This window comes from Pan troglodytes, chromosome 10 (genome assembly GCF_028858775.2).
Source record: "Pan troglodytes isolate AG18354 chromosome 10, NHGRI_mPanTro3-v2.0_pri, whole genome shotgun sequence".
Lineage (NCBI taxonomy): Eukaryota > Metazoa > Chordata > Mammalia > Primates > Hominidae > Pan > Pan troglodytes.
In genome coordinates, this window is record NC_072408.2 from 100,167,503 (window position 1) to 100,192,810 (window position 25,308).

The 25,308-nt window shown below is 42.9% G+C and overlaps 1 long non-coding RNA gene and 1 other non-coding gene across 2 annotated transcripts in view; one reads left to right on the forward strand and one right to left on the reverse strand.

Annotated features, from left to right (window-relative positions):
• Positions 1-25,308, reverse strand: part of LOC134807501 (uncharacterized) — a 60,619-nt gene that overhangs the window by 14,360 nt on the left and 20,951 nt on the right. The gene's annotated exons all lie outside the window — the stretch shown is intronic.
• LOC112205177 (small nucleolar RNA U13) lies at positions 8,371-8,471 on the forward strand. Its single transcript, XR_002939024.1, has one exon. It is a non-coding gene; the product is annotated as a small nucleolar RNA U13 (small nucleolar RNA).

The window sequence follows — 25,308 nt, forward strand, 5'->3', positions numbered from 1 at the left end:
TTGGAAATAGGTCCTTGCAAGTGATCATGTTAAAATGTTAAAATGGGTCCTGGCCAGGTATGGTGGCTCATGCCTATAATCCCAGCACTTTGGGAGGCCGAGGTTGAGGGATCACTTGAGGTCAGGAGTTTGAGACCAGCCTGGCCAACTTGATGAAACGCCATCTCTACTAAAAATACACAAATTAGCCAGGCACGGTGGCACATGCCTGTAATCCTAGCTACTCGGGAGGCTGAGGTAAGAGGACAGCTTGAGCCTGGGAAGCAGAGGTTGCAGTGAGCCAAGATCGCGCCATTGCACTCCAGCCTGGGTGACAGAGTGAGACCCTGTTTCAAAGAGATAGGCAAGAGGGAAGATGATGTCAGGACACAGGGAAGGAGGATGCCACCTACAAGCCAAAGATACCAGAAGCCAGGATGGAAGCAAGGAAGAGATTCTCCCTCACAGCCCTTAGAAGGAACCAACCTCTGCAGACACCTCAATTTTGTACTTTTTTTTTTTTTTGGTGACGGGGTCTCGCTCTATTGCCCAGGCTGGAGTGCACTGGTGCGATCTTGGCTCACTGCAACCTCCACCTCCTGGGTTCAAGCGATTCTCCTGCCTCGGCCTCCCGAGTAGCCGGGATTACAGGCATGCACCGCCAGGCCCTGCTAATTTTTTGTATTTTTAATAGAGACGGGGTTTCACCATGTTGGCCAGGCTGGTTTTGAACTCCTGAACTCAAGTGATCCGCCCGCCTCGGCATCCCAAAGTGTTAGGATTACAGGCGTGAGCTACTGCGCCCAGCCAGGGAAGAGCACGTTAATGAATTTAATTTCCTTGGGAATCCCCAAATTTAATTGTGCCCTTATCAGTAATGTTCATTTTGTTAATGTAAAAGAAATATATACACCCTGCAGAAAATATAGAAATTAGAGGAGCTATAAAGAGTAAAAGGCCAGGCGAGGTGGCTCACACGTGTAATCCCAGAACTTCGGGAGGCCAAGGCGGGCAGATCATCTGAGGTCAGGAGTTCAAGACCAGCCTGGCCAACATGGCAAAACCCTGTCTCTACTAAAAATACAAAAATTAGCTAGGTGTGGTGGCACACGCCTATAAGCGCAGTTACTCGGGAAGCTGAAGTAGGAGAATCGCTTGAACCCAGGGCTCGTAGGTTGTAGTGAGCTGGGATCACACCACTGTACTCCAGCCTGGGCTACAGAGTGAGACTTCATCTCAAAAAGAAATAAAATAAAATAAAAGAGTAAAATTTAATGACAGTAAATCAATCATGTAGCGAGAACTATTGTGAATATTCTGGAGTATTTCCTTCTTGTCTTTTTTTCTATGAGCACACACACGCACACACACACACACACACACACACACACATAAATTCATATACTCAGCACCCTCTGCAGTGTCTGAAACATCTGTGTGCTCAATAAAGTTCAAAGAATAAATGAATGAAGAAAATTTTATTTTTGCACATAGTCAAACTTACGTACAGTAGGAAATTCATTTTTAAAAATCTTACTCAACACATTATGTGTATTTTTCTATGTATTATATAGATTTTTAAAGCATTTTTTATGAAAGCATAAGTGCTATAGAATAATGCTGACCTAAACGAACATCCAGTACATAACCCTACATTTGTATCTCTGAAGATTCCCTTTGGCTAAATTCTTTTTTTTTTTTTGGTGAGATGGAGATTTACTCTTGTTGCCCAGGCTGGAGTGCAATGGCACGATCTCAGCTCACAGCAACCTCCGCCTCCCAGGTTCAAGTGATTCTCCTGTCTCAGCCTCCCGAGTAGCTGGGATTACAGGCATATGCTACCATGCCCAGCTAATTTTGTATTTTTAGTAGAGATGGGATTTCACCGTGTTGCCCAGGCTGATCTCGAACTCCTGACCTCAGTTGATCCGCCCACCTCTGCCTCCCAAAGTGCTGGGATTACAGGCATGAGCCACTGCTCCCGGCCAATCCTTAGGCTAAATTCTTAGCCATGAAATTAATAGGTGAAAAAGAATAAACTATTTAAGGTCCTTGGTGTCATTCAATGTTCACAAACGTCCCGAATTGAAGTGATACTTCACATGAAAACCCAAGCAAGTCTTTGCAAGCTCCCTGGCAGCCCATAGGCACAGATTCTCCATCTGTGGGGTGATCCTCTTATATAGACTGTAGCTCCATTATCCCCTCAGACCAGGGATAACCCTCCTTCTCCAGCATCTTTAGGTCATCCCTGGAATGACCTCAGCTGGATTAAGATCCAGCTCAGCTGCCCTGGTCCTCCACAAAGGCTCAAAGGAGAGATCTAACTTTTGGTGTTACATTCCATTTATTTATTTATTTATTTATCAATTTATTTTTCTTTTTGAGATGAAGTCTTGCTCTGTTGCCCAGGCTGGAGTACAATAGCGTGATCTCAGCTCACTGCAACCTCCGCCTCCCGGCTTCAACCGACTGTCCTGCCTCAGCCTCCCGAGTAGCTAGGACTACAGGCACTCACCACCACACCCAACTAAATTTTGTATTTTTAGTAGAAATGAGGTTTCATCATGTTGGCCAGGCTGGTCATGAACTCCTGACCTCAGGTGATCCACCTGCCTCAGCCTCCCAAAGTGTTAGGATTATAGGCATAAGCCACAGTGCCCGGCCTTGCATTCCATTTAATTCTCACTTCAGCATGTCTTTAATATCTTTCTACTTTCTCTAACCATATCTATTGCAAGGAAATTCTGTGTCACGAGCTATTTCTTTTTTTATTAGGTTTTTTTTTTTTCATATTGTGTGCAGTGTGAGATGGAATGTAAGTGGGTGGCTTTGTCCTTCCTTGAAACATAACTTGTACCAAAAATAACATCATTTGAATTGTGTGTCTTTGGTAACAACATGACATATGCCACTGCAAGTAAATTCATCCAATATGTGCATGTTACAGGGCTATGCACTGCAAAGTCTTGTTTGCTTGTTTGTTTGTTTTTTGAGATGAAGTCTCGCTCTGTCGCCCAGGCTGGAGTGCAGTGGCGCAATCTCAGCTCACTGCAACCTCCGCCTCCCAGGTTCACGCCATTCTCCTGCCTCAGCCTCCTTAGCAGCTGGGACTACAGGCGTCCGCCATCACGCCTGGCTAATTTTTGTATTTTTAGTAGAGACGGGGTTTCACCATATTGACCAGGCTGGTCTCAAACTCCTGACCTTGTGGTCTGCCTGCCTCAGCCTCCCAAAGTGCTGGGATTACAGGTGTGAGCCACCGTGCCCAGCTTGTTTGTTTTTTAATAACTAAAACTCTGCCTTTCAGAATTCAGATTCACCATATAACATCTTCACCCAAATGTTACTCCCCTGGAAGCCTTTCCTGACCATCTTTTTTCCACTTGCAACGCCCTTTCCTCCTATGCTTAATTCTTTTCATAGCAGTTATCACCACCTCATCTACTATATATTTTACTCATTTGTCTTGCTAACTATTTTTCTCACCCACTAGAAGCATAACCATGACAGAACCGTTCATTCATTCGTTCACTGTGTATGTAGTGAACACCTACAGGTGCCCAGGAATGTGCTAAGCATGAGAGTACGGCTGCTTTCCAGCAGCTTACAATTAGAAATACCAAACAGCTAAACAAAGATCAGAGTGTAATCTTTTTTTTTTTTTTTTTTTTGACACAGCGTCTTGTTCTGTTGTCCAGGCTGGAATGCAGTGGCACAATCTCGGCTCACTGCAGCTTCAACCTTTCAAGCTCAAGTGATCCTCCCACCTCAGCCTCCCAAATAGATGGGACCACAGGGATGCGTCACTACACCCGGCTAATTGTTTATTTTTAGTAGAGATGAAGTCTCACTATGTTGCCCAGGCTGGTCTTGAACTCCTGGGCTCAAGGGATCCGCCCACCTTGGCCTCCCAAAGTGCTGGGATTACAGGTATGAGCCACTGCGCCTGGCCTCAGAGTGTAATCTTTCAACACTAAAATAAGTGGGGCAGGACAAGTTAGGTTTCCAGAAGAAGAGAAGAGCTCAGACTGTCTCAAATGAGGGTCAAGCTATAGGAAGTAGGTGAGAGTTAAAGGCAGGTCAGAACTTGATGGAGGAATTTGAGGTAGAAACATTTGGCTCATCCCATAAGCAGGGCAGATTTGTGAGCAGGAGAATGGCATGATAAAAATGATTTATTTAGATTAAGCCACAGTGGCTCACACCTGTAATCCCAGCACTTTGGAAGGCCGAGGCAGGCAGATCAATGGAGGCCAGGAGTTTGAGACCAGCCTGGCCAACATGGTGAAAACCCATCTCTACTAAAAATACAAAAATTAGCTGGGTGTGGTGGCACGTTCCTGCAATCCCAGCTACTTAGTAGGCTGAGGCAGGAGAATCGCTTGAACCCGGGAGGCGGAGGTTGCAGTGAGCTGAGATTGCGCCACTGCACTCTAGCCTGGGCAACAGAGCAAAACTCTGTCTCAAAAAAAAAACAAAAAACAAAAAAACAACAAAAAAGAGAATGGGTGAAACTCTAGTCTGAGAGTCAATTTGGCCCTGAGATGGGGAGACACTAAAGGAAGGTGATAAATAAGAATGGACAAAGAGGGTGGAGGCTAGCACTCAGTCAAAACACATTCACCTCAAAGCAGGCAGTTCTCAAAATAAGATGTTTAAGATCATCAACCATTAAAGAGGGCCTCGTTAGTGGGTTACAGGAGACTGAGTTTTGCTGCCTGAATTGGGAGAGAAGGAGTGAGAGAAACAAAAAAGCAGAGGGTAAAGTCAGCTCGGTTATTCTATGCAAAGTTAAACCCATTTAAAGAGCCCAGATGAAGAGGAAAAAAAAAATGAGAGGAGGGGAAAAAATGAGAATCGCTATTTTAGACAAATCCCATATGGGTTATACTCTTAATTTACTTAAGCCAGATGGCTAGGCTGGGGACCGACTAATTTATTACCATCCTGCCATTCAGAGCCAGAGCCTTCCTTAGGTTCCTAAGCAACTCTGAGGGGGAAATGTCAGATTGCATGAAATTTCCTGATTAGGTCACATGACCCAAGCACAGCCCACTGAAATGATTCGAATCCTCCAAATCGCATATTCCAGATCACAGCTGTCAGCTCTGCCCTCTCCTGCTTGCGGCAGATGCACGGGCCTTCCCCTCTTTGCAGGCAGTATGGTGGCAGTTCTAGGAATAAGAAACACCAAAATAAAGGCTGGGGGAGGACTGACAAAAAAAACTTTAGAATTTGGCATTTCAGATTCTCCCTTTGTACCATGTACATCCCAAAATTTTCTATAAAAGAAGGAAAGTAGCAAAGTGTTTTTAAAAGGAGCATTTAAACTACTGTGGCAATTAAGCAGCAATCTCTGAGTCAGCAAATCCCATCCAGCAAACTGAGTAACATTTGAGATAACATGAGAGGATTAAAAAAGTAGGGACACTAGCCGGGTGCAGCGGCTGAGGCTGGTAATCTCACCACTTTGAGAGGCTGAGGAAGGAGGATTGCTTGAGCCCCGGAGTTTGAGACCAGCCTGGGCAATATGGCAAAACCCTATCTCTACAAAAAATACAAAAAATTAGCTAGGCGTTGTGGTGTGCACCTGTAGTCCTAGCTACTCAGGAGGCTGAGGTAGAAGGATCATTTGAGCCCAGGACGTTGAGGCTGCAGTGAGCCAAGATCACACCACTGCACTCCAGCCTGGCCAACATAGTGATACACCATCTCTACTAAAACTACAAAAATTAGCTGGGTGTGGTGGCAGCTGCCTGTAATCCCAGCTACTCAGGAGGCTGAGGCAGGAAAATCGGTTGAACCCGGGAGGCAGACGTTGCAGTGAGCCAAGATCGTGCCATTGCTCTCCAGCCTGGGCAGCAAGAGCAAAACATCTTCTCAACAAAAAATTAAATAAAAAAATTGGGAAAAAATAAGCAGCTAGGCTGGTTTATAATCTGAAGAGGAAAGCATAATGATATAACAAAAGCAACAATGAACATGTTTTAAGATGGAGTCATTATGTACCAAGCCATGTAGAAACTATTGTTTCCCACATTTTATATTATGGATGAGAAAACTGAGGATTTCTAAAGGACTTAAGTTAGGTCTCACCGCTAGTAAGTACCACTGTTAGGGGTCAATTCTATTCATTCGTCAGAGAGTAAGAAAATGATTGGCCAGAAAAACTGAAGGGCAGGCCGGGCATGGTGGCTCACACCTGTAATCCCAGCACTTTGGGAGGCTGAGGTGGGTAGATCACCTGAGGTCAGGAGTTCAAGACCAGCCTGGTCAACATGACAAAACCCCGTCTCTACTAAAAATACAAAAATAAGCCGGACATGGTGGTGGGTACCTGTAATCCCAGCTACTCAGGAGGCTGAGGCAGAAGAATCGCTTGGGCCCGGGAGGCGGAGGTTGCAGTGAGTCAAGATCACGCCACTGCACTCCAGCCTGGGCAACTCTGTCTCAAAAAAAAAAAAAAAAAAGCGAAGGGCAGCAGGCTGCAAATGCCAAAATGAGAGCATAACTAGTGATTCCTGGGGCCTGTCTATGAGCAGAGGTGGCTAGAAAGCTAACAGAACAGTGACTGCCAAATGCGGAATGGAGCATGTGCCAAATTCAACGGGGATTGAATCCTGGAACAGAAAAAGGATATTAGTGAAATCTGAATAAAGTCTGGGGTTTAGTTAATAGTAATGTACCAATGTTGGCTTCTTGGTGGTGACAAATGTACCACTGTCATGTGAGATGCAGGTAAGGGACACAGGGGAACTCTCTGTACTCTCCTGCAACTTTTCTGTAAATCTAAAATTATTCTAAAATTAAAAGTTTTAAATAAATTTAAATGAAATTAAAAGTTTATTTTTAAATTATTTAAGAGAAGAGAGTATTGGTGACATGTTTACAAATATTCTTCAGAAGAGTAACATTTTAAATGGCAATGGCGAGGGTAACGCTGCATTTTTGTAGCCAGTCATATTTCTTGGCAGACAAGATGACTAATGACAATCACAAGGACTAACATTATTGAATACCTATAATATTTCAGCTTCCGCCCTAAGGATGTTACATGCATGCCCAAGCATCTTCAAGATTATATTCCCAATTTACAGATGAGAAAAGTTCTTAGAATAGTGCCTGGAATCTGGCAGGTGCTCAAAAATTAGATCTTTTTTTGTTTTTTTAACAGAGGCTAAGAAATGTACCCAGCTTTTGAACAAGAGTCACAATTCAAGTCCAAACCCTAAAAGGTTTTTTTTTTCCTTGTGATGGAGTCTCACTCTGTCACCCAGGCTGGAGTGCAATGACATGATCTCAGCTCCCTGCAACCTCTGCCTCCTGGGTTCAAGCGATTCTCCAGCCTCAGCCTCCTGAGTAGCTGGAACTACAGGCACCCACCACCACGCCCAGCTAACTTTTATATTTATATTTTTTAGTAGAGATGGGGTTTCACCATGTTGGCCAGGCTGGTCTCAATCTCCTGACCTCAAGTGATCCGCCCACCTCGTCCTCCCAAAGTCCTGGGATTACAAGTGTGAGCCACCGCGCCCAGTCCCTTCAAGGCTTTTAAATCTCAGCCTTGCCACTTACTAACTCTATGACCTTGGGCAAGTTTCAAAGCCAAAACAAAGCTAACTGATATCATAGAATGGATTTTAAAAGTATGTTGAAAGTTGCATAATATCAACCTAAATTTCTAAACAGACAAATTATTTATAAAATATTTCAAAATTGTCAAATTGAATAACTGGAAAATAATCAGGCTGTATCGTTCTGCATTGAAATCAATAAAAACAGGGCTCAAAATAACAGTTCTGAAGAATCCTTGGGCACACCTCTGGATATAAGAACCAAACAAGAGACAACTAAGGAAATTGTTAACTCCTGGTAACTACCAGAGCCTCGAGGAAAAACGTGTTTTCAGCTGTCCTCTGGGGTCAAATGACTACAGCTCACTGGGCCAGACAGGGTCCATGATGAGATTTTCTCAAGAGGGGAAGGTGGTAAGGGCAAATTATAAAGATACACCTTCTGGCTGGGTGCAGTGGCTCACACCTGTAATCCCAACACTTTGGGAGGCCAAGGGAGGCAGATCACTTGAGGTCAGGAGTTCAAAACCAGCCTGGCCAACATGGTGAAACCCCATCTCTACTAAACAATATAGAAATATAAAAATTAGCCAGGCATGGTGGCATACGCCTGTGATCCCAGCTACTCAGGAGGCTGAGGCGGGAGAATCTCTTGAACCCGGGAGGCAGAGGTTGCAGTGAGCCGAGATCATGCCACTGCACTCTAGCCTGGGCAACAGAACATGACTTTGCCTCAAAAAGTAAAATAAAATAAAGATAGGCCTTCTGATGACTGATGCTCAGTCATCTCTACTAAAAAATAAAAAAAAAAAAAATCCTCTCGTAGTTCACGAGCATGATGATTGTGTTCACACACATGTGTGAAACGTACCACCACAAATCTTATTACAACGTTGGTACATTACCTGCCCGGCATGAAAAAAAAAAAAAAAAAAAAGAGTGAGAGAGAAATCCCTGAGTCACACCTCTGTTCACACATCTGTTCATTTTAAACTAGATCTTGGCCTCAACTGTTGCAGCAAAAGGGAGGTCACAGCAGAAAAACTAAAGTTTTTTTTGGCTTCCAGGTAGGCAGAAATCCAGATTCAACCAATATAAAGACTATTGAGGGAGGGTTTCAAGAACTAACTTTAGAGGGCTACCACATCATTAACCATACCCATCCCTGCCAACCTAGGTACAAAGATGGGGGTGCTGAAGTCCAATTCATACCTTGCTGATACAAAGCTGCTTAGAGCCTGAGAAGGCTGAAGCCCTCTTCCAATACATCTGCCCAGATCTCCAGCCATTCTAACACAAAAGCAAGAAACATGCCTCACCCTTCCCCATCCCCATACCCCCCCTAAAATGTGACACCCTTGCACATCTTGATCCAAAATAGATTGCCCAAACAATAACAAAACCCTAAGCCTGGAGTCACATATTTATTTTTTTAACAAATACTTGTTCAGCCCCTGCCAAGACCAGCTTGGTCAGGGAGACCCTAACCCAGCAGCGCTAGAGGAATTAAAGACACACACACAGAAATATAGAGGTGTAAAGTGGGAAATCAGGGGTCTCACAGCCTTCAGAGCTGAGAGCCCCGAACAGAGATTTACCCACATATTTATTAACAGCAAACCAGTCATTAGCATTGTTTTTATAGATATTCGATTAACTAAAAGTACCCCTTATGGGAAATGGGATTAACTATAAGTATCCCTTATGGGAAACGAAGGGACAGGCCTAATTAAAGGAATAGGTTGGGCTAGTTAACTGCAGCAGGAGCATGTCCTTAAGGCACAGATCGCTTGTGCTATTGTCTGTGGCTTAAGAATGCCTTTCAGCAGTTTTCCGCCCTGGGCAGGCCAGGTATTCCTTGCTCTCATTCCGGTAAACTCACAATCTTCCAGTGCGGGCATTATGGCCATCATGAACATGTCACAGTGCTGCAGAGATTTTGTTTATGGCCAGTTTTGGGGCCAGTTTATGACCAGATTTTGGGGGGCTTGTCCCCAACAAGCCCCTACTCTGTGCCCTGGCCCATTTTCTTCTCCCTGGATCCCTGGGCTGCCTTTAATCTCCCTATTATACCCTTGCTTGCCCTGCAGGTCTCCAGTTCATAATCTATTTACTGTTCCTTCTCCAGGGCCCCACCTTCTGGTGTGCAGATCTGCCATCCCTTTTCTCCAGCATGGATTATTGTTCTACACTCTTCTCTGCCCCAGGCTTTACCTCTTTCCTCCTGGCTTAATTTCATCACCCTTAATCTCTTCACTGTTCAGCCCTTCTTGCAGCTCTTTCCCAGTCTCCTGCCACTAATATCTGATCTCAACCAACCCACACAACAGCCCCTGAATACAGCAAATGGGGCTGAAAGAACGTAATTCATTTGCCTGTGCTAATCCCACAAGTGAGTGGTCCCATTCAACAAATTCTGTAAATTAGTAATGGTAACAATAATAGCTGGCACTTGAAATTGAGCTGATGGACAGGTTGCAGTTATTAGTAATGATGAAGTCTAAGGATTGACTTTGGGTGTGAGTGGCATGAGGCATGGGAGGGTGCAAGGCCATTTGAAGAGGGGAAGCCTAAGAACACTAAGACTAGATACCGTATTGAAAAAAATCATCTGTAGGGATAAAACAATCATCAAAAAGGATGACAGAAACCACGTGGGTGAGAGGAAGCTTGAAGGAATGAGGGCGTGTGTGGGAAGGAGGAGGCGTTAGAGGACAGCAACACGGTGGGGTAGAGTTTGATGATGTGACAGTCAGAGGTGGTAGTGGGAGCTACAGAGTGGGAGGGAAAATGGCCTGGACGCAGGAACGAGAACACTCACCCCATTTGCAGGCCTGTGGTCTGAGGAGTGTGGGAGAGAAAACGGCCATCAACAGCAAGGGGAGCAATGTGCTCAAGAGAACCTGGTCTAGCAAGCAGGCAAAGAGAGCATTCAGATAAGTGAGGAAGTGAGGTTTTTGAAAGAATACAGCTGAGGTCCCTGTGGAAGAGTTGCAGAAGTTGGGGAGTGGGCCGGTGCAGTGGCTGATGCCTGTAATGCCAGCACTTTGGGAGGCTGAGGAAGGTGGATCAAATGAGATCAGGAGTTCGAGACCAGTCTGGCCAACATAGTGAAACCACGCCTCTACTAAAAATGCAAAAATTGGACAGGTGTGGTGGTGCGCACCTGTAGTCCCAGCTACTCGGGAGACTGAAGCAGGAGAATCATTTGAATGTGAGAGGTGGAGGTTGCAGTGAGCCGAGATCATGCCACTGCACTCTAGCCTGGGTGAGAGAGCAAGACTTTGTCTCAAAAAAATAAAAATTAAAAAAGTTTTTTTTAAAAAGAAGAAGTTGGAGAAGGGTAAGACATGGGATCAGAAAAGGGGATATCCAAGGCCATGTGGATATCAGAGCCTAAAGGATGAGTGATGACCTGGGAGACTGGGCTGACATAAACAGGGAGGAACAGGAAGGACATGATGGGATTAGTCCCAGGATCCCAGAGCAGATTGCAGTGGCACAGCTGTGAGTGCCGGGGGCAGGATAGTAAGGGTTGTCAGGAACATGAGGAGTTCTTGCCCGCTGCAAATTAATAATCTCTTGGGGGAGCCCCATATACATGACAGAACCATACATCCCAGATGCCTTTGGAAATTGCAGATATGGAAACCTACAGAAGAGGGACCCAAATCCAACAGGGAGGGCCATAAAAAACTTCGAGGGAGAGAGAGAGAATAACAGAATTCCATAAAATGATTGCAACCACTAGAAAAAAAAATTTTTTTTTTTTTTGAGATGGAGTCTCACTCTGTCGCCCAGGCTGGAGTGCAGTGGCATGATCTTGGCTCACTGCAACCTCCACCTCCCGGTTTCAAGCGATTCTCCTGCTTCAGCCTCCCAAGTAGCTGGGACTGCAGGCATGTGCCACTAAACCTGGCTAATTTTTTTTGTATTTTTAGTAGAGACAGGGTTTCACCATATTGGCCAGGCTGCTCTCGGACTCCTGACCTCGTGATCCACCGGCCTCGGCCTCCCAAAGTGCTGAGATTTCAGGCGTGAGCCACCGCGCCCAGCTGGAAAATAATTGAGATGCTTCTCCTATGGCAATGAGTCTTTGTATAAATGAACCATAAGTTGAAAAAAGTTGTATAATATTTTATATTCACATTATTTGAATAGTCTTTAGTCTTGTCAGAGTGAAATGTATTGCATTTGGCTAGAGAACTTTGCAAGATTTACACAGCACAAGATGAGTATATTACCTTTAAAGTAAGTTGTAAAATTCTAAATAGATGTAGGTTAGAGATTTTTTGAGTCTAAGATTCTAATTCTTTCCCTATCCCTTTATTACCTGAAATCTCTGAAATTACCTCCAGTATTTGGGGTGATGGCTAGAGACAGAAAATTAAATTGATGGAACCTTCCCTGACTCCCTTGTCTAAATTAGCTAAACTACCTTTATGTCAACATGTGTTGATTGCCTGAATGTATCTCATATAATCCTCATAACAACCAGCAAGGTAATAATTTCTATTTTATAAACAAGAAATCTAATGTTCAGAGAGCCAAGATAAGTTGCTCCCACAGCTAATGAACAGCTGAAGCGGGACTCATGATTGTCTGTTAACTGCCCTTTCCTGTAGACCATAATGCAATCACATTTTCAGTGTTGTTAAAATGCAAAAAAAAAAAAAAAAAAAAAAAAACCGATTGCGTTGTCCACGCTAGATGGTAATTCACTTACCTCTTCTAGTAGTTTCAAGGGAGAATACTAGTTGATTAGACCTTAAAGCCTTTTATATGGTCATTGATAACATAAAACAAATTAAAATAGAATGTGAAAGAATCCACCTAGGGAATTCTAAAGATTACAAGCTAGTTTTCCAAGAGGAAATTGGCTTGTGTTTAGTAGAAGCAATAGATTGGAGACAGACTGATAGATCTGGACAGCCAGAAAGTCCAAATGGGACCACTCATTATATCATAACCAGACAGGTAGTGTTGAAAGTGGGCTCAATCTACAGAGCATCCTCATTTCATTTCATTTTATTGTAAGGCAGAGTCTCACTCTGTCACCCAGACTGGAATGCAGTGGTGCAGTCATGGCTCACTGCAGCCTCAACCTCCTGGGCTCAAGCGATCCTCCCACCACAGCCTCCCAAGTAGCTGGCCCTCATTTTTAAAAACAGACAAAAAAGGCATCTGTCAACCCACATAGATGGACTACTATTCAAATGTAGAGCATTTACTCATCTTAAAACAAATCTGTGGCTGGTTGCAGTGGCTCACACCTGTAATCCCAGCACACAGGGAGGCTGTGGCAGGAAGATCGCCCAGGAGTTCAAGACCAACCTGAGCAACAAAGTGAGACACCAACTCTATAGAACATAAAAAAATCAGCCAGGCATGGTAGTGCACTCCTGCAGTCCCAGATACTCAGGAGGCTGAGGTGGGAGGATTGCTTTGGCCCATGAAGTCGAGGCTGCAGTGAGCAGTGATTATACCACTGCACTTCTAGGGCAACACTTTCTCAAAAAGTGAGACCCTGGCCAGGCGCAGTGGCTCATGCCTGTAATCCCAGCACTTTGGGAGACCGAGGCGGGCAGATCACGAGGTCGGGAGATCGAGACCATCCTGGCTAACGCAGTGAAACCCCGTCTCTACTAAAAATACAGAAAAATTAGCCGGACATGGTGGCAGGCATCTGCAGTCCCAGCTACTGGGGAGGCTGAGGCGGGAGAATGGCATGAACCAGGAGGCAGAGCTTGCAGTGAGCCGAATCGTGCCACTGCACTCCAGCCTGGGCGACAGAGCGAGACTCCGTCTCAAAAAAAAAAAAAAAAAAAAAAAAAAGTGAGACCCTTTCTCAAAAAAAAGAAAAAAAAGGAAAAGAAAAGAAAAAGAAATAGATTTAGATTCAGGATCAGAATCCTGGGTTTACCATTATTAGCTGTGCAACCTTGGGTTACCTAACCTTGGGTTCCTCATTACCTTACCTATAAATTGGGTATAATATTGGCACTCACCTCACAGGGGTGCTGTAAGAATTAAATGGATTAATGTTTGTAAGTTCTTAGCATAGGCCTGGCTCATAGTAAACCTTTCATAAATGTTCACTATTACAATTATCCCTGCTTCTTAGACTTTTTTTTTTTCTTTTTTCTTTGTTTCTTTTTTTTTTGAGACAGGCTCTTGCTATGTTGCCCAGGCTGGTCTTAAATGCCTGGGCTCAAACAATACTCCTGCCTCTCGGGCAGTATCCCAGTACTCCCAATGTACTGGGATTACAGGTTTGAGCCACCTCACTTAGCTGGTTCTTAGACTTTCAAACTTCCAAAATCAGTGTTTAAAAGAAGAATTAGGAAATCAATATGGGTTTGTCTTCTTTGCTTTTTTGTTTTTTTAACTTTTCCCAAATCAAAACAGTTTTTAAAAGCCAGTACTTTCTATAATAATCAATATTTCATAGAAAAAAATAATACTTTAATAACAAAATTTAGGCAGAAGATAATGTCAAAATAAATGACTTCTATTATTACATTTAGCTTTGAGAGAAACTTAAAATTTTTTTTTTTAGAGATGGGGTCTCATTCTGTCATCCAGGGTGGAGTGCAGTGGTACAATCCTAGCTCACTGCAGCCTCGAACTCCAGGGCTCAAGAGATCCTCTAGTGTCAGCCCCCCACGTAGCAGGGACTAGAGGCCGTGCCACTACACGTGGTAATGAGAGACATTTTTTATGCTATACATATTTTTCTCAGTTCTCCTTGGAATAGTAAGCATATTTTTTGTTCACTGTATTTGAGGATGACTTAGTCATATTTTCCAACACCCTTACATGTATAGTTTTTACTAATTAGTAGTTAAATGTTTTTAATTTTAAAAAAACTAATCATAGACTATAGACAGTAGTGTTTGTAAACGGTGAATGAAAGAACAGGATCATAAGGTCAGTTACTGGCTTTGCACATTGCAAATAACAGACAAAAAAAGAAATATTTTTCTGTAAGACACTGGAAAAAAATAAAAGTGGAGTTAAAACCTATTCTTTGGACAAGAAACTTGGCATTCCTACTTTTACTGTGATAGAGGAGTCCCTAAAAGCAGTTGAAGTGAAAATGAAATTCCCAAGCACCCACGTGCCAACTCATTTGTGGAAGAGCAAAGAATCTAATTAACTCGAAGCAAGACCTGAAAGGGGACAGAATGCTCAGGAAAGCCACATGAACTGCCCAAACTATTGATTGAGCAATTTGCAATCATTTCTAGTTTAAAAACAAATAGTTTGGGTAAATGAATGAATATTCCTATTGCATTATTTATTTAATATTGCTATTGCATTACTTCTTGCAAAGTTTTCCAAGGAATTTCCTAGTTGTCAGGCATATATATATACACATATATATACATATATGTGTATATATATATGTGTGTGTATATATATATATACATATATATATATTTTAAAGACAGAGTTTCACTCTTTTTGCCCACACTGGAGTATAATGGCACGATCTTGGCTAACTGCTACCTCCCCCTTTCAGGTTCAAGAGATTCTTCTGCCTCAGCCTCCCGAGTAGCTGGGATTACAGGCGCCAGCCACCACTCCCGGCTAATGTTTGTATTTTTAGTAGAGACAGGGTTTCACTATGTTGGTCAGGCTGGTCTTGAACTCCTGACCTCAGGTGATCCACCCGCCTTGGCCTCCCAAAGTGCTGGGATTACAGGCATGAGCCATGGCGCCCAGCCATCAGGCATATATTTAACAAGTATATAATAATAATAAAATTAAACTACCACTTGATGAGAGCTTACTATGTGCCTTGCCCTGTGCTGTTATCTCATTTCATCATCACAGCCATTCTTAGTGATAAGGGAGTATTGTTATAATGTCCATTTCAAAGATAAGGAAACTGAGACTTATGCAAGTTAAATAATCTGCTCAAAGTTTACACAGGTGGAACCAGAACAAAAACCCAGACTGGCTGACTCCAGAAGTCTTACTCTTTTGTTTGTTTGTTTGTTTGTCTGTTCGTTTTGAGACAGGGTCTGGCTCTGTCACCCAGGCTGGAGTGCAGTGGTGTGATCTCGGCTGGCTGCAACCTTCGCCTCTGGACTCAAGGGGTTCTCATCTCCCAAGTAGCTGAAACTACAGGTGGACACCACCACACCCGGCTAATTTTTTGTATTTTTTGTAGAACTGGAGCTTCACCATGTTGGCCAGGCTGGTCTCGAACTCCTGACCTCAAGTGATCCACATGCCTCAGCTTCCCAAAGTGCTGGAATTACAGGTGTGAGCCACCACACCTGGCCCACTAATTTACTCTTGACCAGTGTGCCACACTACCATCCTAGGCCCTATTTTATCATTTGTATTTTTTCTTTTATATATATATTTTTAAAAATTATAAATAGAGATGGGGGCTTCACCATGTTGGCCAGGCTGGTCTGGAACTCCTGACCTCAGGTGATCCACCCGCCTCAGCCTCCCAAAGTGGTGCTGGGATTACAGGCATAAGCCACCATACACAGCTGATATTTTATCTTTTTTTTTTTTTTTTTTTTTTGAGATGGAGTTCCGCTCTTGTTGCCCAGGCTGGAGTGCAATGGCATGATCTCGGCTCGCTGCAACCTCTGCCTCACAGGTTCAAGCGATTCTCCTGCCTCAGCCTCCTGAGTAGCTGGGATTACAGGCATATGCCACCACGACCAGCTAACTTTGTATTTTTAGTAGAGAGAGGGTTTCTCCATGTTAGTCAGGCTGGTCTTGAACTCCTGACCTCAGGTGATCCGCCCACCTCGGCCTCCCAAAGTGCTGGGATTACAGGCGTGAGCCACCGTGCCTGGCCAATATTTTACTATTTTTAAAAGTTAAGGAGAGGTCAGGTGTAGTGGCTCACACCTGTTATCCTGGTACTTTGGGAGGCTGAGGCAGGAGGATCGCTTGTGGCCAGCAGTTTGAGACCAGCCTGGGCAAGATAGAGAGACCCTGTCTCTACAAAAAAAAAAAAAAAAAAAAAAAGTTAAGGAGAAAACAGAATGCTTCAGCCAGGTGCGGTGGCTCACTCCTGTAATCCCAGCACCTTGGGAGGCTGAGGCTGGTGGATCACCTAAGGTCAGGAGTTCGAGACCAGCCTGGCCAACATGGTGAAACCCCGTCTCTACTAAAAATACAAAATTAGCCAGGTGTGGTGGGCGTGCCTGTAATCCCAGCTACTCAGGAGGCTGAGACAGGAGAATCACTTGAACCTGGGAGGCGGAGGTTGCAGGGAGCTGAGATCGTGCCATTGCACTCCTGCCTGGGCAAAAAGAGCAAAACTCCATCTCAAAAAAAAAAAAAAAAAAGACACCAGCCTGGGCAACATAGCAAGACCCTGTCTCAAAAAATAAAAAAAATAGATTGGGCAAAGTGGCTCACTCCTGTAATCCCAGCACTTTGGGAGGCTGAGGTGGACAGATCACTTAAGGTCAGGAGTTCGCGACCAGCCTGGCCAACATGGTGAAACCCTATCTCTACTAAAAATACAAAACTTAGCTGGGCATGATGGTGGGCACCTGTAATCCCAGCTACTCAGGTAGCTGAGGCAGGAGAATCGCTTGAACCCAGGAGGCAGAGGTTGCATCGCACCACTGCACTCCAGCCTGGGCAACACAGCAAGACCCTGTCTCAAAAATAAAATAAATAAATATTTTAAAAAAATTTTTTTAAAGAAAATATAATGCTTCTACCGAACAAGAAAAGAAAACATGATACGAGCCATCTTTAACAAGCATCTTGGAAGACACCTGAATTACAAGAAATCTTCCAGCCAGGCAAGGTGGTTCACACCTGTAATCCCAGCATTTTGGGAGACCGAGGCGGGTGGATCACCTGAGGTCAGGAATTCGAGACCAGCCTGGCCAGCATGGTGAAACCCTATCTCTACTAAAAATACAAAACTTAGCTGGGCATGATGGTGGGCACCTGTAATCCCAGCTACTCAGGTGGCTGAGGCAGTAGAATCGCTTGAACCCAGGAGGCAGAGGTTGCATCGCACTACTGCACTCCAGCCTAGGCAACAGGGCAAGACTCTGTCTCAAAAATAAAATAAAATAAATATTTTTAAAAAATTTTTTTGAAGAAAATATAATGCTTCTACCGAACAAGAAAAGAAAATATGATACGAGCCATCTTTAACAAGCATCTTGGAAGACACCTGAATTATAAGAAATCTTCTGGCCAGGCAAGGTGGTTCACACCTGTAATCCCAGCATTTTGGGAGACTGAGGCAGGTGGATCACCTGAGGTCAGGAATTCAAGACCAGCCTGGCCAACATGGTGAAACTCCGTCTCTACTAAAATTATAAAAAATTACCCGGGCGTGGTGGCGAGTGCCTATAATCCCAGCTACTTGGGAGGCTGAGGCAGGAGAATCCCTTGAACCCAGGAGGCAGAGGTTGCAGTGAGCAGAGATCGCGCCATTGCACTCCAATCTGGGCAACAAGAATGACACTCAAGAAAAAAAAAAAAGAAAGAAAGAAATCTTCCATTCCAGGCCAGGCTCCCAATTCACTCCATAGCCCTCAGCAGGTCCCAGCAGCCTTGGCTTGCTCATCTCTTTTTTTGAAATCGGCGATGTCTAGTTCTGGACAACCAAGGAATTTATAGGGATAAATTATTCCACTGATTTCTTCTTTTCTTAAAGAGTTGGCTTCTAGTCAACAACTTATTTATTTATTTAAATTACAACCTGTTTTTGTTTTTTTTTTTTTACTTTATAGCCAATAGTCAACAATTTAAATGGGATGGGGGTAGTGTGGAAAAGAAAGAAGACCCTACTTTTTACTGTTTTTTGTTGTTGTTGTTGTTTGTTTTTTTTGTTTTTTTGGTTGAGATGAGTCTTGCTCTGCCACCTAGGCTGGAATACAGTGGTGTGATCATCTCTCTGTAATCCTGAAAATCTCAAATTCCTGGGCTCAAGTGATTCTCTTGCCTCAGCTTCCCAAAGTGCTGGGAATTACAGGTGTGAGCCACCATGCCCAGCCTTTTTTTTGTTGTTGGGGGAGGGGGTTCCTAGCCACTAGACCATCAGGGAGGAATCTTAAGAATTATTATTTTAGAAGACTAGCAGTCACTTTTCTTTCTTTTACTAGTTATACATCTAGCAAGGCCATATTAGTTACAAGCACACATAAAGTTATATACCAGGATCTTGGAATATTCATTTTACCAAAAAAAGTCAGTAAAGTCAGTTGTGCTGCTACAGTTTTCGTATTTTCCACAGATTCCAATGAGCCAACACAAGTTCTACTAATAAAATCCACACAAAATAAAATGCAGTCAGTGGAAACACTATATGTACATTGTAGTCATTTATACTAAGACTGTTGAATACAATACTCCAGAGTAAAATGATCTCAATAACAGCTATGAGGCTTCTTTTTTTTTTTAAGAGATGGAGTTTCCCTACGTTTCCTAAGTTGGACTTGAACTCCTGGACTCAAGAGATCTGCCTGACATGGCCTCCCAAAATGCTGGGATTACAGGCATGAGCCATTGTGCTGGGCCTGTGAGGCTATTTTTAAAGTCTGAATCTTAATGTCTAGGTTGGATGATATTAAATTCCCATTTACTCATTCATTAGCTCTTCTGAGAGAGATTTTTCTTTCTTAGAACCAGTTTTCTTTTTTCTTTTTTCTTTTTTTGAGACGGAGTCTCACTCTGTCGCCCAGGCTGGAGTGCAGTGGCGCGATCTTGGCTCACTGCAACCTCTACCTCCTGGGTTCAAGCAATTCTCTGCCTCAGCCTCATGAGTAGCTGAGATTACTGGCACCCACCACCATGCCTGGCTAATTTTTTTGTATTTTTAGTAGAGATGAGGTTTCACCATCTTGGCCAGGCTGGTCACGAACTCCTGACCTCAGGTGATCCACCCGCCTCAGCCTCCCAAAGTGCTGAGATTACAGGCGTGAGCCACCGTGCCTAGCAGGACCAGTTTTCTTATAAGAATACCCAATTTTGGAATTATAAGATGTATACCCCTTGAATGGGAAATTAGATTTGCATTTTACAATCATCACACATAGTACTCTTGAAATAAAAGCTAAATATATTGTTCTTTTTATAGACCAAAATTATAAGCTCATACACATTTGCCCTATTGAATAAAATAATGGTGATTCCTAATTGCATCCAAATCAAACTAAATTTTGTGCATAGTACATTCATATTAAAATGGAATGAAATGGGATCTGTAAAATATGTAGTCATATACTAAGATATATTCCGTTGACACTCACATTCTTGTAGACTTATCACAGTCCAGCATTAAGCAATGTGCCTGGCACAGAGTAGATGCCCAATAGTTGTTGAATGAATGAATGAATGAATGAACAAATGTACACACTTCTCTGTAATTTACACCTTTTTAAGTCCATTTTCCCCAAGAAATACTGTTTCCTTTTCCTCTAATCCACCTTGCTCATGTAACTACACTAGACCCTTCTTCCCAATGGCTGACATGAGTTTGAATCTTCACAGAATCACTTTCTGATCATTAAAAGCTAATATAATGAGACTCAGAGATCTATGATCAGAAAACGCCTTTTAAGTATTTCTTTTTCTCTTGGTTGCTTTTAGGTAGTAGCCCCCAAATTGCAAAAATTAAAACAACCAACCCAGTTAAAATGGTTTTTATCCAAAACACAGGCAATAATGAACACTGGCAAAGATATAGAAAAAAAAGGGAACCCATAGACCAGGTGCGGTGGCTCAAGCCTGTAATCCCAGCACTTTGGGAGGCCAAGATGGGTGGATCATGAAGTCAGGAGTTTGAGACCAGCCTGGCCAATATGGTGAAACCCCGTCTCTACGAAAAATACAAAAATTAGCCAGGCGTGGTGGCATGTGCCTGTAGTCCCAGCTACGTGGGAGGCTGAGGTAGAAGAATTGCTTGAACCCGGGAGGCAGAAGTTGCAGTGAACTGAGATCACACCACTGCACTTCAGCCTGGGCGACACAGAGAGACTCCATCTCAAAAAAAAAGAAAGAAAGAAATGATAAATGCTTGAGGTGATGGATACCCCATTTACTCTAATGTGATTACTGGATTTTGTATGTCTGTATCAAAATATCTCACGTACACTTGGCCAGGTGCGGTGGCTCACGCCTGCAATCCTGGCACTTTGGGAGGCCGAGGTGGGCAGATCACTTGAGGTTGGGAGTTTGAGACCAGCCTGGTGAAACCCCGTTTCTACTAAGAATACAAAAATGAGGTGGGTGTGAGGTGCATGTGGTGGCACACACCTGTAATTCCAGCTACTCAGGAGGCTGAGGCAGGGGAATCACTTGAACCCGGGAGGTGGAGGCTACAGTGAGCTGAGATTGTGCCACTGCACTCTAGCCTGGGCAACAGAGCGAGACTCCGTCTGAAAAACAAAACAAAACAAACAAAATCTCAGGTACCCCATAAATACATATATCTACTACGTACCCATAAAAATTAAACATTTTTAAATAATAATAAAAATAAATAAGTTGACAGTCAAAAAAATAAAAATAAAACAACCAATGAAGCTTAAAAGCAAATAGTTCTGTTCCCCATATCTATGGGTTTATGGTTAAACTCCATGCCAAGTATTTTCCTTGTTTTTCCCCTAGATCCTTTGAATGTTACTTTAGCTAAGTCTTTTTTTTTCTTTTTTTTTTTTTTTTTTGAGATGGAGTCTCACTCTTGTTGCCCAGGCAGGAGTATGGTGGCATGATCTCAGCTCATTGCAAACTCCACCTCCCAGATTCAAGTGATCCTTGTGCCTCAGCCTCCTGAGTAGCTGGGATTACAGGTACATGCCACCAGGCCCAGCTAACTTTTGTATTTTTAGTAGAGACAGGGTTTCACCATGTTGACCAGGCTGGTCTCACACTCTTGACCTCAACCAATCCGCTCGCCTCAGCCTCCCAAAGCGCTGGGATTACAGGCGTGAGCCACTGTGCCTGGCCTAGCTAAATCTTTATAGTACCCATTTACTCCCACACTCCACCTCCATGCACCATTCACAAATTGATGCAGCATCAAAGGTTTGCTGCTTCAAAATGAGGACACACTGACTTTTCCCCAAATTCATTTCACACAAATAAAAAACAACCAAACACTGACCAAATGACATAAGAAAATGCAGCAAGACTGAAAACTGCACCACATATGTTGCTTGTATAAGTTTGTGTGGCAGACTGCAATATATCTGTGTTTTTATGGTTTTGAAAAAACAGCCCTAGGAAATGTGAAATATAATTATGTCTCCTAATTTCAATAAGGCTTGCTTTGGCAACTGGCTAGAAATAAACCCAAAATGTGATTGAAAGCCAATTTTTGCCATTTTAAAGGACGTAACATTCAATCAAATCAGAGGTTGGTTTCAAAAGAGATGTCATTCTCCTTCCTTGAATCTCATTTAAAAAAAAATACTAAAATATACCCACTGGAGAACACTTAACGAGAACTAGGCTCTAAATTAATTCAAGACTCTGTAGAAGATACAGTGGTGCACCTGAAAATAGTTTTTATTCTTTCCTTTGTGTGAAATTCAGTTACATAGAAAGCAAACAAATGGAGCAAACAGTGAAAATGACACATGGGTTTTTTTTTTCAATTACTATAAACTGTACTCTCTAAAACAAAAAGACCATTTATGCAGCAATTGCATCTAATGATGTGCATTGTTCTCCCATCAGGCTATTTCTGATTTTAAAAATGCTTTTGCTTAGAGCCTCATACCACTAAACCCAGTTATTAACTCCTTTAGAACAAGAAATTACCTCTCCCCATAAATGCAAACTAAATAATAATCTTGCTTTTGTCTTGATCTTTCTGTCAAAAAACTTAAAAACTTAGACAATATTAAGAAAGACTCAATAAGGTGTTTATGTCTATCTAGAAATATTTCACTGAGCCTACTGTGACCATTCCAAAGCAGGAAAAATGGAAACTATGGCATCTTTTTGCATTTACTTAACTACTACTAATATATTATTTTAGAACAAGAAAAAAAATCTACTATATTATACAGGTGTAAACCTAAAAATACTAAATCATACATCTACCAGATTGTCTTTGTTTTTCTTGCTGCTATAAGAGAACATCACAGATTGGGTAATTTATTGACTTATTTTATGTATTTATTGATTTATTTTGAAAGAGGGTCTTGCACTGTTGCTGAGGCTGGAGTGCAGAGGTGCAATCATGGCTCACTGCAACCTCAACCTCCCAAGCCCAGGTAATCCTTCCACAGAGTGGATGGAACCACAGGCTCAAGCCACCACACCTGGCTAATTTTTTCTAATTTTTGTAGAGACAGAGTCTCACTATATTGCCTAGGCTAGTCTTGAACTCCTGGGCGAGACCTCTCAAGAGGTCAAGGCTACAGTGAGTTGTGATCACATCACTGCACTCCAGCCTGGATGACAGGGTGAGACACTGTCTCAAAATAAATAAATAAATAAATAAAATAAAATAAAACACTAAAATTCTTCTTTTCATTTCTTAAAATAGCAATCTCTTATATTTAAAATACAACTCATAAACAATTAAAATTTGGCTCCACAGCTGGGTGCAGTGGCTTATATCTGTAATCTCAGCACTTTGGGAGGCCAAGGTGGAAGGATCATTTGAGGCCAGGAGTTCAAGACCAGCCTGGGCAACATAGCAAGACTCCATTTCTACAAGTAAAAATATTTCATATTAGTTGGGCACAGTGGCATGCACCTGTAGTTTCAGGTACTCAGGGGGCTGAGGGGAGAGGATCGCTTGACCCCAGGAGATTAAGGATGAAGTGAGGAATGATCATGCCGTTGCACTCCAGCCTGGGTGACAGAGCAAGACCCTGTCTGAAAATAAGCAAATAAGAGATAAAATTTAGCTCCAAAAGACAAAAAACAGATACTGTAACACATTTCTGTGAATAACACATGTCTAGGAGAATAATACCAAGAGAGGTTGTCTGAATTTAAAATACATTTATATAAATATATTACTAGTATATATATTATATATAGTGTGTATATATAGTATATACATATATTACTAGTATATCTGTGTGTATACATTATATTACTATATAATGTATACTGCATATTACTAGTATATATGTGTTTGTGGATAAACAAACATACATATACAGGTAATATATGTATATACTATAAATATACTACATATATGCATACACACACATACATGTACTAGTAATATATGTCTTACTAGCAGATACTAGCAAAAATCTGGGATGATTTCTACATTAAATGATTGGAAAGATGTTACAACCTTGCCCTGTGCCTTCCCACCCACCCCCCACCCCAACCCTGGAGCATAGATTCAAGTTGCACTTTGAATACACTCCCCCAATGTTTTTATTATTATTATTTTTATGTCTTTTATTTTATTCTATTTTATTTTTGAGACAAGGTCTGGCTCTATTGCCCAGGCTGGAGAGCAGTGGTGCCCCGTCTCAACTCGCTGCAACCTCAACCCCCTAGGCTCAAGCCATCCTCCCACCTCAGCCTCCTGAGTAGCTAGGACTACCGACACGCACCACTATGCCCTTCTGATTTTTGTATTTTTCGTACAGATGGGGTTTCATCGTGTCACCTAGGCTCATCTCGAATTTGTGAGCTCAAGCGACCCACCTTCCTGGGCCTCCCAAAGTGCTGGAATTACAGGCGTGAGCCACCTGGACTGTGCCCAGCCTCCCCCTCTTTCATTTAAACGTATATTTGATGTTTCATTTTAAAGTAATGGCTCCTAGGCCGGGCGCAGTGGCTCACGCCTGTAATCCCAGCACTTTGGGAGACTGAGGTGTGCAGATCTCCTGAGGTCAGGAGTTCGAGACCAGCCTAGCCAACATGGAGAAACCCTGTCTCTACTAAATATACAAAATTAGCTGGGCATGGTGGTGAATGCCTGTAATCCCAGCTCCTTGGGAGGCTGAGGCAGGAGAATCGCTTGAACTAGGGAGGTGGAGGTTTCGGTGAACCAAGATTGCCCATTGCACTCCAGCCTGGCTAACAAGAGCGAAACTCAGTCTCAAAAAAAAAAAAAAAAAAAAAAGTAATGGTTCCTCTGTAAGGCATCCAGGAATTCTACTGAGCCTTTCTTTCATGTTTACTCCAGGTGAAGCTGGAAGTTGCTATTCTCAGAGTACGAGTTGCGTTGCAAAGTTAGAATCACAAATAATGTGTATCACTATTGAGGCAGATTTTTAGTGCCTATCTGAACTCATCCTCCCGCCTTGGCCTCATAAAATGCTGGGATTACAGGCGTGAGCCACCGCGTCTGGCAGAACATCACTATAAGGTTGAGAATTGTCTTGTTCATGCATTCATGTATCCACTGAGTACACTTTTACTAAGCTCCTCACCTAGGGCCAGCAAGGAAGACAGACCCATACATAACCAACCATAATGCACACGTGCTATTGCTCCTAAGGAAGAGTGAAGGGAGGGCAGGAGATGACAATCGGCAAGGTCCCATATAAGAGGGGATGTTCCATGTTGAGGCACATATGGTCAGAGAGGGATTCTTGGAAGGAATGCAGAGGACTGTCAGGGCCACATACAAGTGGTTCATACAGGTCTCTCCACGAATAAGTAGTAAGGAGCAATTGCATCCCCTCTGGAGACTTGCAAAGTGGTGATCTCCATTGTCATTGTGGAAGGGACTCAGAAAGAGTGTGGTCTAAGAAGTGGGTGCATTCAGGCCACAAGGGGCTCCAGACTGGCTGGATCATCAGTGTGTAAGTAG